This window comes from Diceros bicornis, chromosome 39 (assembly GCF_020826845.1).
Source record: "Diceros bicornis minor isolate mBicDic1 chromosome 39, mDicBic1.mat.cur, whole genome shotgun sequence".
Lineage (NCBI taxonomy): Eukaryota > Metazoa > Chordata > Mammalia > Perissodactyla > Rhinocerotidae > Diceros > Diceros bicornis.
This window is the reverse complement of record NC_080778.1, coordinates 14,325,578-14,343,852: the sequence shown is the minus strand read 5'-3', so window position 1 is coordinate 14,343,852 and position 18,275 is coordinate 14,325,578. Positions and strand designations below refer to the sequence as shown.

The 18,275-nt window shown below is 42.4% G+C and overlaps 1 protein-coding gene across 2 annotated transcripts in view; it reads left to right on the top strand.

Moving 5' to 3' along the window:
• The window catches only part of SCAF8 (SR-related CTD associated factor 8), a 180,500-nt gene that overhangs the window by 136,307 nt on the left and 25,918 nt on the right, over positions 1-18,275 (top strand). The window contains exon 22 of one of the 2 annotated variants that reach the window (XM_058534102.1): positions 8,230-9,352. The exons of the other annotated variant lie outside the window; for it this stretch is intronic. The gene's annotated coding sequence lies outside the window, so the exon portion shown is untranslated. Of the gene's footprint in view, positions 1-8,229; positions 9,353-18,275 lie in introns of those variants that run through there. 2 annotated transcript variants of the gene reach the window in all.

Here is an 18,275-nt window from a genome sequence, read left to right as displayed (position 1 = left end):
CACTTGGCCGTTTTCTACTCATCATTGCATACCCGTTTTAGGGGGAAATTACATACTATAATGGGATTTGTAACTTGGGGGTTTGCTAACATCTGAGATGTGTCCCTCACAAATGCCTTCTGTGAAAAGGCACGGGACTCTGGACAGCTGGACGGAATGCAGGTTCCGTGGTCCAGGGAGTTATGAGATGTGTCCAGGGATGTCCCGTGCCGCATCACTGCCTGAGCAGTGAGGGAATTCTGTGTGGGGTACAGATGCAGTTCACATCAGACACTTCAAATGAAGAGATTTTCTTATCCCAAATCCTGGCCAAGGCTTCTGAGGAATATGATTATGGAAAGCCACTCATTCTTTTAAAAAAATCATGTCTCATTCTATTCTGTGCTTTCAGATCTGCCCAAGACAAATGTTCCTGAGACTGTGCTGTGTTTGTAGAAAAAGAATATCTATTAATGGTTCATTAAGTTGGATCATGTTTGGAGTTCTCTGTGAGCTTGTTAAAATAAGACACTGTGCCTTCCTGAAAACTATTCTTCTATATATAAAAAAAAAAGACATGCAATTCAAGTATGGTGTTTCCCCCTGACATCAGAGTTATTGCTTGATGTGCTGAGGGGACCTTGGTTGAAGCACAGGCTGATGACCGTTGGATGTGGAATAGCTGGGCGAGTCTTCCATGAGTCCTCTCTGCTCTGCGGTTTTAAGTGTAAATATGACCCTAATTGTTGCATTTGCTAATGCTGCACTGTGCCCACTCTATGAATGGGGAGGCTTAGTTCTGTCTTAGTCGTGAGCACGCTAGAGAAATGAAGACAGAAGCACGCAACTCAGAGAACTTATCAAAACAGGCATGAAAGCATTTACTAGTTAAGTCCCTCCAAACACACATGAGGAATAATAGTCTCTCTTTTTTTTCTTCTCTTAATTTCACTCGCTTACCTTCCTAGTGGTTCTTTTAAACAGCCAATTCCCTATTTTAAATACTTATTCTAGGTAAGGAGATGAAGCATGTGCTTACAAAGTAAAGATCTGATGGAGGCATAACGGAGTCCGCTATGAGGGGCAGCCTGTGCCTGAGGCCAGCTCTTCCCAGGGCTCGCTGTCCCACAGGGCTGTGGCTGGGTGTTCCTGTCCTGAGAACGCCAGTGGTCACCTTTCCTGGGGTTGTATTTTATGACATGCAAGAAAAGTGAGTGGCTTCTCATTTCCTTGACTAAGACATGTCAACTCTCTGCCACTAATTGAGTTTGCACATTAGTTTCTGCAGCTATTTAGAAGAAAGCATCAGCTCAGCGGGGCGGCCATATAGTGTCCCCAGTTCAGTTGTGAAGACAGCTGAAGACGCCAGATTGAATTTGCTTTAAGCAAACTGGATATATGAAAATTGAAATTTAAGAAAAATGAATGAGTGTTCACTTTTCAGAAGGTTCCTTTGCCTTACAAAAAAGATTAACGATAGGATTTCTTTAAACACCAGCTTCTTCCAGTGCTCTAGAAATAAGATTTAATTAATGTCCTGTGTTTCTAGAGCATACTTTATGCGTAAAAGTGGCATGCCTATAAAACATATTGAAAATCTTTTAAAATTAACTGTTTAAATTATTGAAAATTTATCTAATGGGTTGAGTTTTACTAAAAGAATGTTAATAGATTTTGCTCCAGCCTGGGGGAAAAGAAGAATACATCCTCCTACCAATAGTTTGAAAATGACAAATTTAAAAATGAGGGCAGTGCATCATGTGACCTGCCACTCATTAATCCTACAGTATCTGTTCTCGGAATCCCAAAGTCAGCCCCTTTAACCTTTAAGCTAGAAGGAAAGCTGTCTAACGCAGGCTGTCATGTAAAACTCATGAGCACTCAGCATGAGCCCCCAGCCTAAAGGTCTTCAGGCAGTCGAGGTGTTTCCACTGCCAACAGAATGAATATCAAAGGGCTGCTTTATACAGGTGGTCTAAAATGATTAGGGCCAGCCCCGGTGGCCTAGCAGTTAAGTTCGGCATGCTCCACTTCGGCAGGCTGGGTTCGGTTCCCAGGCATGGACCTACACCACTCCTCAGTGGCCATGCTGTGGAGGCAGCTCACATATAATAGAGGAAGATTGGCCACAGATGTTAGCTCAGGCCAAATCTTCCTCAGCAAAAAAGAGGAAGATTGGCAATGGATGTTAGCTCAGGGTGAATCTTCCTCAGCAAAAAAATAAATAAAATAAAATGATTGGGGGTTTAGCAGGTAGACTTTTATACTTCCAGGATGACTCTTGAGGGTTATTTCACTTTATTTTATTCAGTCCTTCATTCAATGTTGAACGTCCATTGAGAAGCCCCGTGTCGAGGAGTCAGGATCTTACAACAACAAAGGCAGGCCTTGGCTTTGCTCTCGTGGAGCCTGCAGTCTCGTCTTCCCATCCCGTAAATGTGAAGTCTGTCTCAAGGTTATAGAATGACTCCTTTGATAACCTGTTCTTTTCCTCTTTCTCTTTCCGCTTCTCATCTTCTCTCCCACCCCCGACCCCACAGTTCAAGGTGTCAGGGTGTCAAAGTGCAGACTTGTCAGGTCATATGTGAGCAGTTAACAGAATTTTTTTTCTTGTATCTCAACGAGGGCATAAGCTTTGACTTTTTAAAAAATATATATGTACTAATTCCTAGTGGCTTGTAGCGATTCTATCCTTGGAATAGGAATGGCCCAAAGAGAGAGAATGTTGGGAGGTGGAGGAGGAAGGAGGAGGTTAGTTTGGTTGTTGGGGCTGGGAGTGGGATAGAGAAGGGAAGGATCCTGACTCTGTAATGGCCAGAGTGGTGTGGAGTTTGTGGTCAATAGAATCACTGATGCCTGTCCATGCAGAAGGTGAGGGGCTGTGGGCCTCTTTCGTTCACTTTTTCAGTCAGTCACAGAGGCGCTCACAGTCAAGGAGAGGAGGGAGAAGACGATGATGGGAACAGGGCTCTCCCAGGGGTATGGACCACAGGAGGCTGGTGACTGGGCCTCAGCCATTTGAGAAGGCCTTACAGAGGAGCCAGCCATCAAGGAGAGTGTTTTCAGTGGCTCACTATGCACTTTCAAGAGCATTCCAGGTAGAGGGGATGGCAAATGTCAGCTTCACTCTTATAACCTGAGCATCAGTGAGCATCTCTGCTCTCCCCCTTTGTCACCAGGGCTACCTGAGAACATGACCGGCAGCAGGAAGAATCTATACCCTTCCTACCTCCTCTGTGATGGACACTTCCCACACAGCCCCTCACTTAATCCCCACAGTTAGCGTCGACAGTGGGTATTAATCTCCATTTTACAGTTGAGGAAACTCAGTAGCTAAGGAACTTGCCCATGGATTGCACACCTGATAAAGAGCCAAATCAGAGATGCAAGCCCAGTGTGTCTGGTTCCAGAGTACATGCTTCTCACCAGAGGCTGAACTGCCTCTCCATAAATGAGCTTGCTGGAGGGGTTCTGCCAGACCCTGAGACCCTGTGCTCTGGAACCCTGCGCCTCCCTCTCACCAGCTCATGTGAGACTGGCCGTCAACACTTATGCAAACAGCTGAGTCTATTATGGCCCAGAAGTCTGTGTTATATTTGGATCAGTCAAAAGTCTGTTATATTTTGATCATTCATGCCAAGTGGCTATAATATCTTAGACATTGGAATTAAATGAATAAGGGACATTGTGGGACATACAGTGTATTGTAGGACAGGAAATCAGAGCATCATCTAGATTCCCAATCTTTGTGTGCCCATGGGCAAGTGTGAAACTTCTGAGCTTCAGTTTTCTAACGTTTAAAACGAGAAATTAGTGCCCTGCAGTTCCTAAGGTCTGTTTTAGCACTAATGTGATGACTCTTTCTATTATGTTGGAATTAAGCAGCAGTTTTGGGGAATCTCAAAGATTGTATGCACAATTCACGTGTGGACATGACACAGGAAACAAAACGTGATCTCAATATAATAGAGGAGCCCAGGGTATCCCCATCATAGAAATAAACTTCCCTAATAGGAAATAATCGCCTTTCTTTTGATTATTCTTACACTTGGTACTTGGAAAGACCTGACTTCATTCTGTTCTGATCTAATGGAACATCACTCCACACATTTTAAGTAGGTTTTTAACTACAGAACAAGAAAACATTTAGCAAATGATGGTAGAACATGTCTGCACACACTGATCCTTTTAGATCTGTGCCAGCCGTCCTGCTCCCATATGGGCTGACCAAATGGACCAGCTGGACGAGGCAGATTGGGGCCTGGCATCCGTGAAGAGCTCTGGCGCCTTCCTTTCAGTGTGGCAGGGCTGGCTGAGGCTTGGATCTGAAAGTCTGTTTGAAAAGACCTAGTTGTCCTGGTATTGTTCCATCACCTCCTTATTTAGCCCACTGGTGATTAATCCAGTCGCATTTGCACTGGAACGAATCACACACTGGGGAGGTTTTCTGTCCGCTGGCTTCGTAATCACACGCCGCCTCCTCTTGTAGAGGAATTCCAGTCAGTCAGCTTTGCTGATCTCTGGCAGCTCTGATGTGAGTTTTACTGGGGGAAGAAGTGAAGGAGATTAATTACAAAGGGCTCTGAGCTTCTCTGTAGATCCATGTCATTCTTGCCGTCTCTTTCTGAACTGTGATTCAGAAGTGATTCTTCAGGCTGTAGGCAGTTGCCAGCCAGGCAGTTTCATCTGGAAGTCAGAACACATTTACTTAAGGAGGTAAAATGCAAAATAGACCACAGAAGCTTTTACGTTGTAACTGAAGTTAATTTCTGTTTCTCCGTGCAGTTGGCCGGCCGGTAGTTGTTTCTCTGGGAGGCGCTCTGCCTGGTCCTTACTCCCTTGTGTTCTGTGACCCTGTATAATTGACGTGGAAACCTGGCCACTATTTCTAGAGCCAGGTTTCTGTGAGTAAGAAAGGATATGGCTGTTTTGGAAGCAGTTGGGCCTCCCCTGCAGTCCTGGTCACTGCTGGCCCCTCATCAGCAGTGTTTCAGGTCACGGTATGAGTGGCCACTCACATATCTGGTAGTTCAGGTATCTGAGGGGCAGCACCCTGTGAGAGGAAAGGCATAGGATTGGTCAGGCACACACAGCTTGAAATCCGGTCTCTGCCACGTTCTGGCTGTGTCCTCTTGGCTGGGTTATTTAACCTCTTTGAACCGCATTTGCAATGTCGGATTAGCCAATGTATCTACTTTTGCAGTGCTGTTTGCATAGATTAAGTGAGCTATGTATGTCAGTTACCCGGAATCAGTAGACCCCCAGTGAAACACAGCTAAATAAAGAGCACCTCTGTGTCAGTATGCCTTAGTTGTGCCCATTTTATAGAAGAATAACTGTGCCATTTGCAGCAAATACATCATTTATGGCAACTTGAGCTGCAGAAACTGGTTCTAGAACTTTTACAATTCCCTCCAAGGATTATTTCTATTGCAGGCACTGCTACTTCTCAGTTTATTAAAAAAAAAAAAAAAAATTTATCCCTTGTACCATATTCTCATTGAAAAGTGGAGCTTTGGGCCTCTGACTCTTCATTTACTATGAAATTATAGCCGATATTATGGGGGATCGTGAGGCACACTGTCAACTGCTAACAAAGAGTGACCTAGCTATTTAAGGAGTTTGGAATAAGCCACCTGTCTGGAGTGTCCTCTTGGCAGTGGATCTTTGGAGCAGCTGGGTGACGAGGCTTTAGATGCAGTAGCTTATGTTGGATTCGACACCTAAAGATGGAGTTCCATAACATCTATAGACACTTCTGCGTAGTGGTCCAGCATCCACAAAAACCGAACACAGAATGGAGGGAGCAGGAACTGCAGATTTACAGCTCACATGGCTTTGGGTTCCACCTCTGCTGTTTGCCATCTGGTGCGGGGCAAGGCACTTCTCCAAACTTCATTTTATTTGTGGAGACAGATATATCTATTTTGTAGGGTATTCCGTATAAGGCACTTAATGTATGAGGGCTAATAGTAGTAACAAAACTGTGCAGAAGAGATGAATAATAGTGATAAGTCGTTAATTCATCGATACTCAGTGTTACTAGTCAGAGACGGGATGTAGCAGAGAAGGAGCTCGGGGAATCGGAAGACCTAGTTCTCACTCCCACTTGGTGACTCGGTGACTCGCATACCCCTGTAACGCCGAGGAAGTTGCCTAAGACCTGAAATTGTGGCCTCCTCTTGTGTTGGCTGGGTCCCTGTTATAAGGACCAGGGAGTTCATAAACATGAAGGGGCTTTGAAAACTAAAGCGCTCTCCAAATATACAATGTGTGAGCATTGTCGCCCTCTCTCTGTATTGTTACTTGATGTTTATGTTTTAATATCCACCCTCCTCAGTGATGGATCATTTTACATGCTCTTGTAGCGATTCCATCAGGCACTTTGGATATATACTAACACATCCCAGAAAACCACAATCGTAAAAATACTTGCCAGAATTCCATAGTAAATCTTGCTTACTGTTTGCTTATTTCAAGTTCATTTGTCAAGACAGAAATATTTATTTCTCTTACTTGGCAACAAAGAAACACAGAAATTGTCTGTGTTGGTATATGTGCGTGTGTTAATAGATCATTCTTTTGTGTCCCCACCCACAATTTGAGTAAATTTATGTCTTTTTCCTTTTATTCCCCGTTGTGATCTCTGTGCCTCTTACCACACAAACGCTGATTTGCCCTGGAAAACAACCCTGTCCTGTTAACAACCTGGCAGAGCTTATCCAGATTTCAGAAGATGGCTCTGTAACGTCTGTCTTGTAGACACTGGGAGTCAAGTGACTGAGCTTGTTTTCCTTGTCGTCTTCTTTCTTGAGTAGCTTCTAAGTCAACGTTGGAAGGATAAACTCATTGGGTCAACTCGTTAGTGAAATATTTAGAATAATCCAAAGTAATAGATATCAACTATTACTTTGATAGTAGAGATTGATATCTGGTGCCAGTTTTGTTTTGTGTGGATCGTTCACACATTTCACCAGTTGTGTCTCCCCTTATGCCAAAACCACAGCAGAAAGATGAAAAAAATTATTTAGCCGTTTTTCTTGTCATTCATGGCAGCCAGGATGTGTTCAAAAATACCTAGTAGTGTGATATGATATAACATAACATAATATAAATAATAAATGGTTGTTTTGGCATCATCTAAGTTTTACCAGCGACAGAGGCATTAAGATCAAATCAAAATCGCTAAGTACAATTTTTCAAGCTTGTTACTAATGGGACGAATTGCCCGAAATTTCCAAATATTTAGCCTAATTCTTGGTTGTCCATAGCTCTGGTAGCTGGGGAAGTCACATTAAACTTTCCAGCTTCAGCTCATTATCATTTTAACCAGGTAGGGTGAGGTAGTTTAGCATAGACGTTGAAAGCATCAGTTTTAGAGTCAAACTTCCTGTGCCTAGCTCCCACCTCGGCTTACCAGATGTGTGTCTTGGCAGAAGTATTGACATAATTACTTAAACTAATCTATCTAGTTGGATTTTAGGGCTATGTAGTATACTTATTAGTGTATTTTTCAGCTTTTATATAATTATTTCTTAATTTAAGAAAACCAGCAGTTACCCAAAAAATGATACTTCTTAGATCTTAAGAGAGCAGAAGATCTGAAACATGTGGAAATGTGTATTTTCAGAATTTTACACCCATATAGCTTAATCATATTATCATTTAAGAAGGTTTTAATTGACTTTAGATGCCAATAGATATTTTGAGATTTCTCTGGAAGTTCAGCTGATTCTCAACTCCAAGCTGAACTAGACCATAGGCATCCCAGGTGTAGGTATTTTGGAAGCCTAACCACTGCCACAGACTGAAATGGTTGTACCTGGTTGTGCTCTTAGGAGCTATGAAGGCAGGACCATATGAACCCATTAATGTGGTTGGATTGGCCTTCTTTTTAGACCTCATCCACTGAGGTCCTCTTGGTCTATATGTGAAGGAACCAAGGCCCGGCAAGGTTAGGTGACCTTATTACTGGCAGAATTGCGTCTGGAGCCTGGGCATGCGGACTTCCAGGACAGGGTCTCTCCTGAACCATTCCAGCATGAGGAGGGAGATGAACACTGCATACTCTGGTTCTTCCTGCTCTACAGGAAGAAGACATGGCATTTTAGAGCATAGAAATTCATCAAACATTGAAACATTTGCTGTTGTATTGACACCATCCCTTCTTTAGGAATTATCTTGGGAAAAAACTAGGAAAAGTTATTCCATTGACCAGTGATGACCAGTTATTGTTCCTTTTGTCAACAGGCAAGATGATGAATGAAGTTCTGGCAGCTTCCTGTGTCCCAGGCCTTGTAGAAATAAATGAGACCTGCTTCAAAGTTCTAATGTGCATCACATCGGATCTTGTTTAAGGAAGCATTAAAAGGAACCCGCCGTTACCTATTGAGAAGGCTCTGTGCTCTCAGGCATTGTTTCTGATTGAATCCAGAGGTTGCAAGCATGCCTCCCTGTATTACCTGTTGGAGCAGGTTTAATTTTATAAATTTGAAACACAAACTCTATGAGTTTCTAGTTCATAATTGTTCTTTTTGAGGATCCACTCAGATGAACAGTATTGCAGCTGTAATAGATATGCACTTCCACAGGACCAGAATTGATTGGAATATAAATGGCAACAAGCTCCATCTGTAGCATCATCCGGTACCAGTGATGGAAAGGACAGATTGCAAGGAAACCCTTCAGGGGGAAAAAGTCATATTGTTTGGAACTACAGATTACTAGAACCATCGCTTTAGTGAACCAAGGCTTTTTTCTTGAACACAACGTGCATAGACTGTGTAGTTCTTGACTGGTGGCTTTAATCCAATATTATCAGTCATCTCCTTGGACACTCTCAAACATTGAAAGTCTTAAGCTTTCATTTAAAAAAAAAATGCAGCTTTGAGAAAATCCAGGATTCAATATAGTCTTCTGGGTATTTCATTCCAGCCTTCGTGTCCTGTTATTACCAACAGCAGGTACCCAGGTGGTAGATGAGAAGCCTAGTGGGAGAGGAAGGAATTGACAAGGAATGGGCATATTACATTGTATCGTAAACATACTTTATAAGTACATTTCTTATTATTAGCTTCTTATTCAGGCAGAGATTATAAAAGTTTGTTGCAAATATCCAGACCAGGATTTGTGTTTTGGAAATAATCAGTGTTCACAATACCTACAGGGGGGAAAAAATACAAAAACTCAAATATGAGCACTCTTTACACATAAAAGAATATTTTTTATTGTTCTTTTATTTGTTTTGGCTCTGTCACAAATTAAAGTGCTTGGAATGCTGTAGTCTGTGGTCTCTTGAAATTTAATCAATGAGAACCTAACACTTTCACAGTATGCTGTCACTTTGGACATTCATAATAAAAATTGAAACTAATTTTGCTTGTTAGTCATTTGTTTTGCTGTGTAGCTTAGCACATCTTTCGTGGTTCATCTTTGCAGTTTGTATAGCCATGTATCTAGGCACAGTGATGCACACATGGTTCAGGCCTTTCACAGTCTCTTACGTTCAATCACTGTTATTTTTTATACAGAACAACCACTCTTTGTTATTTGTTGAAAGGCTGAGATCTTTTTGAATGCCAAAGTCTCTTTGATTGTGCATTCTACAACAGGGATTAAAGATAATTCCTAAGGATTGCACCTTATCTTTCTTGAGTTTCTGATTATACTGTATTTTCTATTAAATTGATTATAATGTAATTATATTTTGATTAGAATATATTTTCTATTAAATAAGGAGAAAATTGGAAAGGCTATGGGTAATATAGCCTCAGCTATAGGCTTTTCAATCACTTCTTTTTTGTTATACTGACTCTCTGCCCGGAGTGTTGGAGTATATTTTTATGTATTCCACAATATTATGGTAAAAAATAAAAAAATAAAAAAACTCCAAAGAAATCCCAACACATGAGCCTATAGAAAACTTAGACCTTGCAGGGCACTTTTACTAAATTTGGTACAGAAGTAAGAAAAGACCCCTTTCCTTCTATTCTTTTGTATCTAAATCTGCAGTTGGTAATAGACCAGTCATCTAGTTCCCACCTCCCACCCCACCTGACTCCCCACCACCCCAAAAGGAACAGCGTGAGTTTGGGGATTAATATGGACACTCTAGTGCATATATGAGCAAATGATTTTGGAACTCTTAAATTAGGAAAATACATAAATGAACAGGAGCGTCTGGGGTGCTTTTCAGTGGATGGAGTGGAAGGAGAAAGCAGAATAGCGAAGAGAGTTAAAAATAGGATCATGCCCTCAGAACTGAGCGCGTGTGCCGTCTTGGCACTTGGCTGGAGGTGCGTTTCTAACGATCAGGTGGACAACCAGGGGCCATCTGTTAGAAGAAGAATCTTTTTTAAATCCCAAGGCACCAGAATAAGGGCAGAAGTTGATGCTTTTGTTCCCTGGATGAATTCCCTTTTCCGAAGCCCCCACCACCCTCTGCCTGAGCATCTGGACAGGCTCTCTTTGTGAATCATCATGAATATTTAGCAGTCCACACTCCACCCCTACCTTCCGTCTTCAGTAAAGGGAAGCTTTCAAAAGTCACCGTTCTCTAGGGACTTCAAACATTTTGAGCTGGTTTTAAAAATAATATTAGGTGACTTTGACTAACTGAAGCTATTTGGTATTTACACAATTAGAAAGAATCCTTGATGTGGGTTGTTTGGTTTTATAAGTAAATGCTGAGAATTCTAATACTTGAATTGTAATACCAAGATGTCATTCAAATGAAATGGATGGTCTTAAGCATTTCCTTTGTGGTTAATAAATTCTTCAGAGAGAAAAAAATCTCAGCAAACATCTGTTTCAGAATGGTCCGTGCATGGGAACTGCACATAGATGATTACTTTTATACAAAGCAATCTGTGTTTTAAACTATTTAAGAATACAAGCATTGAAGAAAGTGGTCAAGTTTGATGCTTTAGAAGAAAGCCTCTTTCCATTCACTATTAGTAATTTCTCCACATCTACTATTTCTGCATCCACTTGGTAAAGTTGGGGACTATTCCACACTATTGTGGCTAGCATCAAATCACATCATTTTTATAGTCCCCTCAGAGAACTGCTTAAAGATTAGCAGGAGAGGAGCCTGGCTGGGTGTTTAGACTGGGTCGTATTTATTGTTTTATAGATAATACACCTTTTAGTATCTGTGAGAAATGTTACGTTTACTTCTCATATCTTCTGTGGTACACATCTCTTGCAAAAACGTTTTTTGAAATATCATAGAAAAAGACTCTACCCATGGGCTATAAGGAAGTAAAATGAAGCTCATTTTCACACATTCTTGTGTTATTGCGAAAATAAATGATATTGTAATCCAAAAATATAAAAGCAGATCAAATGGCTATTATAGACGGTTTAGGAAAGAGTATTGTAAACTAGAAAAACATATATACCTTTTAGTATCTATACTTTTTTATATACAAGCTCAAGTAACATACTCAAATATATTTTCTAAAGAGATATCATTTATCCTATTAATACAAATTTTAAAATCCACCAAAGGGTCCATAGTCCTAGAAATCGATGTGGCTTTCAGATGGCTGACACCATCAGCCAGTTGGAAAAGAACCTGAATACACCTTTTATAATTTTGCATTTGCTATTCAAAAGATTTATAAAAAACTTTATGAAGACCGAGCCAAATTTTTATCTTACATCATCTTCAAAGACCCTTCATGAAGAGTTGCATTGATATTTAAAAGTTCCCCCTGTGACGTCAAGCAAGCTTAAGAGCCACAGCAAACAGACGTTCAGTGGCACCTCCCGCCTCATTGAATGGTGCCTATTCTTTCATTACCGACAGGAAAAAGCAAAAGCTAATGAGGAAAAAGAAGTAATTTTTGCCAGAAATATCCCGGTTATCAAGAGTTTTATTTTGCCTGTGTAGACATAAGCACGTGCACACACACACACACACACACACACACACACACACTTCATGGGACTGGAGGCCATAGCAGAGAGATCAGAATCCACTTAGGTCACAGAGAGGCAAAACTTCCAAAGATGAGGCCTGGCTGGGGACTGCCAGGAGACCACGGGGGAGGAGAGGCCAGCCCGGTTCTACAACTAGAGCTGGGGAGCTGCCCCCCGCAAAAATGACCACCAACCCTGGAGGTCCAGGCTTCGCCGAGGTGCCGTAGGCCTCACCACAACCGAATCCCCATCTCCCTCACACTATCTGACTCCAGCCCGCAAGTCTGACTGTTTATTAGAATGTTGCACATATGTCTCCAAATACCAATATTCCTTTATTCATCCGACACATATTTATTTGGCGCTTACTAAATGCCTGGTACTATGTTAAGATCGGAGGTGGAGCAATGAGTTACAATTATGCCTGTGCGCCTCATTAGGATCTGCGTGTTAGAAAGGCATCTAGGTGTGTAATGTGTATTAAACAGAAGATGAACACAAAAGAGGCTCACAGAGGCAGATATAAACCAATAGTTTCCCTCAAAATGGCTAGTTTTTTATTAGCTCAAATTTCCACTATAGAGCAAAGAAAACAGTTCTTACAGTTGATCTTTTTGCTGTTTTCCAGCCAGTAACAAGTTTATTGTTTACTTGGTGTTGAGAATCTTGGCATTATGTTTACTTATAATAGTGAACCATTCCTATTCAAAAGTATTATATTTCTAAGGACTTATCTGATTTCATTGGCCTTGCAGCAAAGTTCCCCGAAGCCCGATTTATCAGCTATGTTCTCCAGTTGGACATTTCCTTGCAACAGATCCTAAACAGAACTCCTCTTTTTCTAAATCCCTAAACTTTAGCAAGAAAACAAGTACCACCATCCATGAATGCTGCCAATAAATGCAACATGAGAAGTGACAGCTTTCAACTGTAAGTGGATGGAGGGAAAAACTCAGACTTCTCTCAAGCACAATGACTTTGGCTTTACAACCTTTGGAAAACTAAAAACAACACGAGAAGCTATTTCTACTATCAAACCACTAGAATTCAGAGTTTCTTGAGGGATCTCTTCTGTTTCAAAAAATATACGTATTTGATGGAACAAGGATAGACTAGAATGAGAGAGCGGGATGGAAGACATAGAAAGTTATTCTTAGCCCACATTTTTTCTGAAGTTAATTTGGTTTTCTGGGGCCATCTTAGCAACAAGCATGGTTTCCCTAGATGCCTGTCCCAGGGAACTGATGCATAGAAGTAGGTTGACTCAATGTTTTTGGTTTGGTTATATTGTGCTTAGAAAGATGTTACTATTAAATACAAAAGAGGGAAATAAAACTTATAGAGAACCAGTGAACTGTGAATTTCATTCATCATTAGCTCCTATCTTTATCTGAGGCAGAAAGAATGCTCAGATCTAAGTATAGGAATTTACTAACTGGAGTATAAAGCTTGTGATACGTAGGTTTGCTTTGGAAATTCAAGCATTTCCATTCAGTGATGAACATCATAGACTCACGCAGGCAATACATGTTACTTAATATACAGCAAATTACTAACTTGAATAAATATAAGGATGACCATCATTTGCTAATTATGCCTTCTTGGACTTTAGCCGAGATGTAACAGTAATGTTCCATTCAGCTAAAATTCTACTTATGGTCCAACTAAACGCAGTAATGCCTCAATATGCTTAAATGGACCATCACAATTTTCAAACTGAGGTTCCACAAGATAACCTCACAATAAACTCTCATTTCCTAGCATAGTAGGGGAATGAGGTTTTCCAACGAACCTCCAGTTTTTAAGGAATTTGAAAATATTTCTTAAGTACACTAACACACATGCTCTACTAGATGTAATCTTACCAGTCTTTGCTGTTGCAAAAGGCCATCAGAGGGCTCACCATGCCAGTCTGGAGGCAGTGGGCAGCACCAGCCAGAGCCTGGTGTTATCATGAAGAAGACATGAACATAAGTAGACATGAACTAAACAGTCACCCTCCTCCCAATAGCAGAGCAAAAAGCATCCCCACTTAATAGAAGAGCTGTGCTGAGTGTATTTTAGTTCATCCCTTACACACTGAGTCACTAAAAACCAGCATCCCATTTGAGTTGTCTCTGCTTGCATCAGGGACGTTTCTTTTCTTACCAGATTTCTCCCATTGCCCCTAGAGAAAACAGGTTCCCTTATGCAGGTGTGTCTCTTCAGCTACTCTGAGCTCAGTCTTCAGTTTGCTATTTTTATTCCTTACTCATGATTTGCGCTTCAGTTATTCAGTAAATGCTTGCAGCTAAAGGTGCTTCCAGGCGCTAACACAGTGGTTCCCAAACTTGTCTGCGTATTAGAATCACCTGGGAAGCTTCAAAAACTGTGGACACCTGTATCCCTTCCCCAGCTTGTGATTTCTAGGGTACGCCCTGGGCACTGGGAGTTTTAAAAGATCCCCAGTGAATCCGAATATGCAGACAAGTTTGGGGAACTCTGGGCTAGCAGGAAGAGAAGAAAGGTTTGGTAAGCCTGGGCCTGAAGCCTAGCTCTGCCTCCCGTTAGCTGTGTGATTCGGGGCAAGTTATTTAACCTCGCCCAGCCCTGGTTTCCTCGTCTGTAGTGTGGAGATAATCATGCTGGCATTTTTCTCATCTGTGTAGTAAAAATACCCTTTATGTTCCATGATTAGTGACAGCGCATGTAATGCGTTTGGCACGGGAAATGGTGGCCACCATTATTTATCTCTAGGGTAAAAGACCGTTTCATCCCTACCAAAGACAAGGAAACACCCTGCGGATGATTAAGTGATGTCAGCTGAATGAGAGTGAAAACAAGCAGGGTGACAACGAGGCTCCACAGGGGACGCTTTTTTTCCCCTGACAATTGAATTGTTCATCTATTGCTGGCTTCTTGGAAAGAATGATACAACCTTATACTCTGAGATAAGGCCATTGTGTTCATCTCTTTTCCCAGGATGGGCTGAGTCTGCCCAGGGCTTTGTGAATAGGTTCTGCTTGGCAGATCACTCCCAGGAAAACGGGGAAGTGGATGCTTTTGAAAATGCCAGCTTGACTCCGTGAATTTGGTGGGTGCATTTGCTGATGGAACCTCGCCGCTGTCCCAGGCATGTCCCTAAGGACAGATGTGAAGGGGAGGAAGGAGAAGGGGCTGTCATCGGCTCCCCACACCTCACCTATCTCCTTCTAGATCCTCCTACGTTAGAATCTGACACCTGATTGTATTCTGACTATTTTTTAATCTAATAAGTCTCTCTCGCTCTCCTCCAATCTTTATTTATTGTTGTGCATCCATCTCAAATAAACAAAAATTACCTTCATAAAAAAGAAAGAACCACAAATCTTGGGATGAACAATCGTGATTCCTGCGTGCAGACTTCGGGGGGAGGATAGAAATTCTATCTCATTTTGCCTAGTGTAGCCCTGGGGAAGTGGTCTTTTGTGGAGGGGGGCAGCGGGGAGGTTAGTGGTGTGCGTTCCCTCGTGATAGAATCATAGAAAGATAGAATGTCAGGGCTGAAAGGAACCTGAACAATCGCTTGAACTCCAGGGGTTCTTAACTGTGAACACTCTGAAATTACATGCAACATCGTAGGCGTGTTGAAATGTTTCTTTGACGAGGGCCGTGGCTTTTCATCAGATTCGCAAAGAGCTTGGTAACCCTCTACTTAAGAGCAAATTTTACTAATAAGGGCACTGAGACAAAGGAATCTGTTCAAAGCCACATAGGCAGTTAGGAGCACAATGGGACCGGAACTCAGGTGGCCACACTTCCCCAGCCTCCACTCCTGCAGTTTCCTGGCAAGTCTTAAGCATCAGCGGTGGGTAGGAGCTGTTTAAACCCCAGGTTCAACTAATTCACCCTATATCACAGCCCAAGTCACACAGTGCTGACATTGCTGCAGAATGAGGTTTCCGTTCTCCTTTACCTAACGACATTATGTCTCCTGAAGGCACTAGGAAGAAAGTAGAACAGTTCTAGCTGCTGAAAATTCTCATCATCTTAACCTGCAATGAAGAATCAGTCTGGAGGCTGGCCCGGTGGGGTAGTGGTTAAGTTCGTGTGCTCTGCTTCGGTGGCCCGGGGTTCACGGGTTCAGATCCCCCACAGGGACCTGTGCACCGCTCATCAGGCCATGCTGTGGTGGCGTCCCACATACAAAATAGAGGAAGATGGGCACAGATGTTAGTTCAGGGTCAATCTTCCTCACAAAAAAAAAAAAAAAAAAAAAAAGAAAGAATTAGTCTGGCTCAGAGTCCTAACAAGAATCTGGGTAGACCTAAAGGAATTCAGGCTACAAATAGTGAAAAATAGATCTTAGTTTGTTGCAGCTGCTATAACAGAATACCATAGACTGGGGGCTTAGAAACAACAGAAATGTATTTCTCACAGTGCTGGACGCTGGGAAGTCCAAGATCAAGGCACCAGCAGATTTGGTGTCTGGTGAGGAGCATCTTCTCGCTGTGTCCTCACGTAGGGAAAGGGAGAAGCAGCTCTCTGGGGTCTCTTATAAGGGCACTAATCCCATTCATAAGGGCTCTGCTCTCACAACCTGATCATCCCCCAAAGGCCTCCAAATACCATCACACTGGGGGTTAGGTTTTCAATTTTTGAATTTTGGGGGGATGCAAACATCCAGTCTATGGCCACAGGCAAAGGCCTAAAAGAAAAAGGATGATTTGTGTTTCCTTTTTCTTTATTTAACATAATTTAGTTTTCTGTTTGCACCATGTTTAGCAAAACAGAGCTTTGGCAGGATGAAGGGGTTTGACAACTATGTTCGGGACTCTATTAAACCCTGACACCAACAGGACCACCTTAACAATCAGAGAGCAAATGTTACCACACAGGGCTCGCCTGTTGGGGTCTGAGCTATAGGTGGAAAGAGTTGGTGGGATCTACTGAGGGCACCTTGTAGGGACCCTTGCTCTCCCTGAGAGAGAGTACCGCCTGGTGGTTAGCAGCTCAGACTCTGGAATCAACTTTGCCTGGATTTAAAATCTCAGCTCTACCACATGCCAGCATTCAACCTTATCTTCCTCTAAGCCTCAGTTTCCCATCTGTAAAGTGGGGACAATTGTGCCTACCTAGTGGGATTGTTTGAGGACAAAATGAGAAAATGATTGAAAGCAGATTCTGAATTTAGCTGATCCCACCTGTTCTATATATTTTGCATTGTGAAATCGTGTTGTCACTTTATATTATAAAAAATTAACATTTTTAACTGCACCGGGAAGGAATCAGGCCTGATCATTCAAGTTGAAAGTCTGTGATGACATGAAAAATCTTGAATGATCGCCTTTTGTTTACCTGTCACATCAGCTGCTGTGTCATATGAATGACCTCAACCGTTACCTTTCATGATTTGTTTGTTTTTTAATTACCCAAGTAAGAAAAGAATACATTCTTGTTGTAAATGATTTTAACAAGCACAGAAGTTTACAGAGTAAAAGGTGACTCGTCCATATTTTTCTAAAACAGCTATTAATAAACCTCCTAGGTAAACTGCCCTGGCTGAGCCTTCCATGTGGCAAGGCCTAGAAAAAGTCTTTGATGTGCATTTATTTTTTCACAAGCCTGTTGACCTCACCTAATACCATGGTTCTCTTGTGACAAATGTTTGAGGAATTTTGCACTCCAGGAGATAGTATTCTACAGGAGGGTTTCCTCCGTTGGATAGTTTCATAGCTGCTGTAGCAGTGTTGGGCACAAGAGGCTGACTTTGACAAGAAAGGAAGACCCATGTCCCATGTCGGGACACGGAAGGAAGGAGAAAGGAGATAGAGACTTGTCCAGAGGAGAGTTTCCTGATGGAGGCAGAGAGTTTAGTGCTACTCTTGCTGGAGATGAGTAGGAGCCCACTGGGGGTGTGGTGCTGGGGACCAAGGCTAGGCGGACCCCGCAAAGGGAAGGGCTGCTGCTAGCACAGCCTATGCCTTTGTGCAAATTACAGAAGGCAGCCTCTTTGCCCCAGAGGTGTATGGCATGGCAAGAGGAGCACAGCTGGGTTTAAGCCCCTGTTCACCCCCTTAGCAGGTGCTCTTGTGTAGTGTGCAACCTGCACAGCTGTGCTCAGCAGCCCAGGGACAGATCCAGGAGTTTAGCCATTCCACTCCAGCCAGGAAGAACGGGAATGATACTGCGGAGCCAGGATCCTGCTCACTTATGCCCAGGTTTTGGAGGGATGGTGGGTTGGAGGAGAAGGTGCTGGGGCAATGGAGAGGTTAAGGACTTTCCTTTTCAGAACTTGGAGAGCATCTCCTTCAAGCTTATCCAGGGCTTTGTGAACGTTCTCAACCTCTCCAATCCCTCTCTCCCTTCCCTACCTGCTGTTCTCCCAAATTCTTCCCCAGACAGACGCTGTT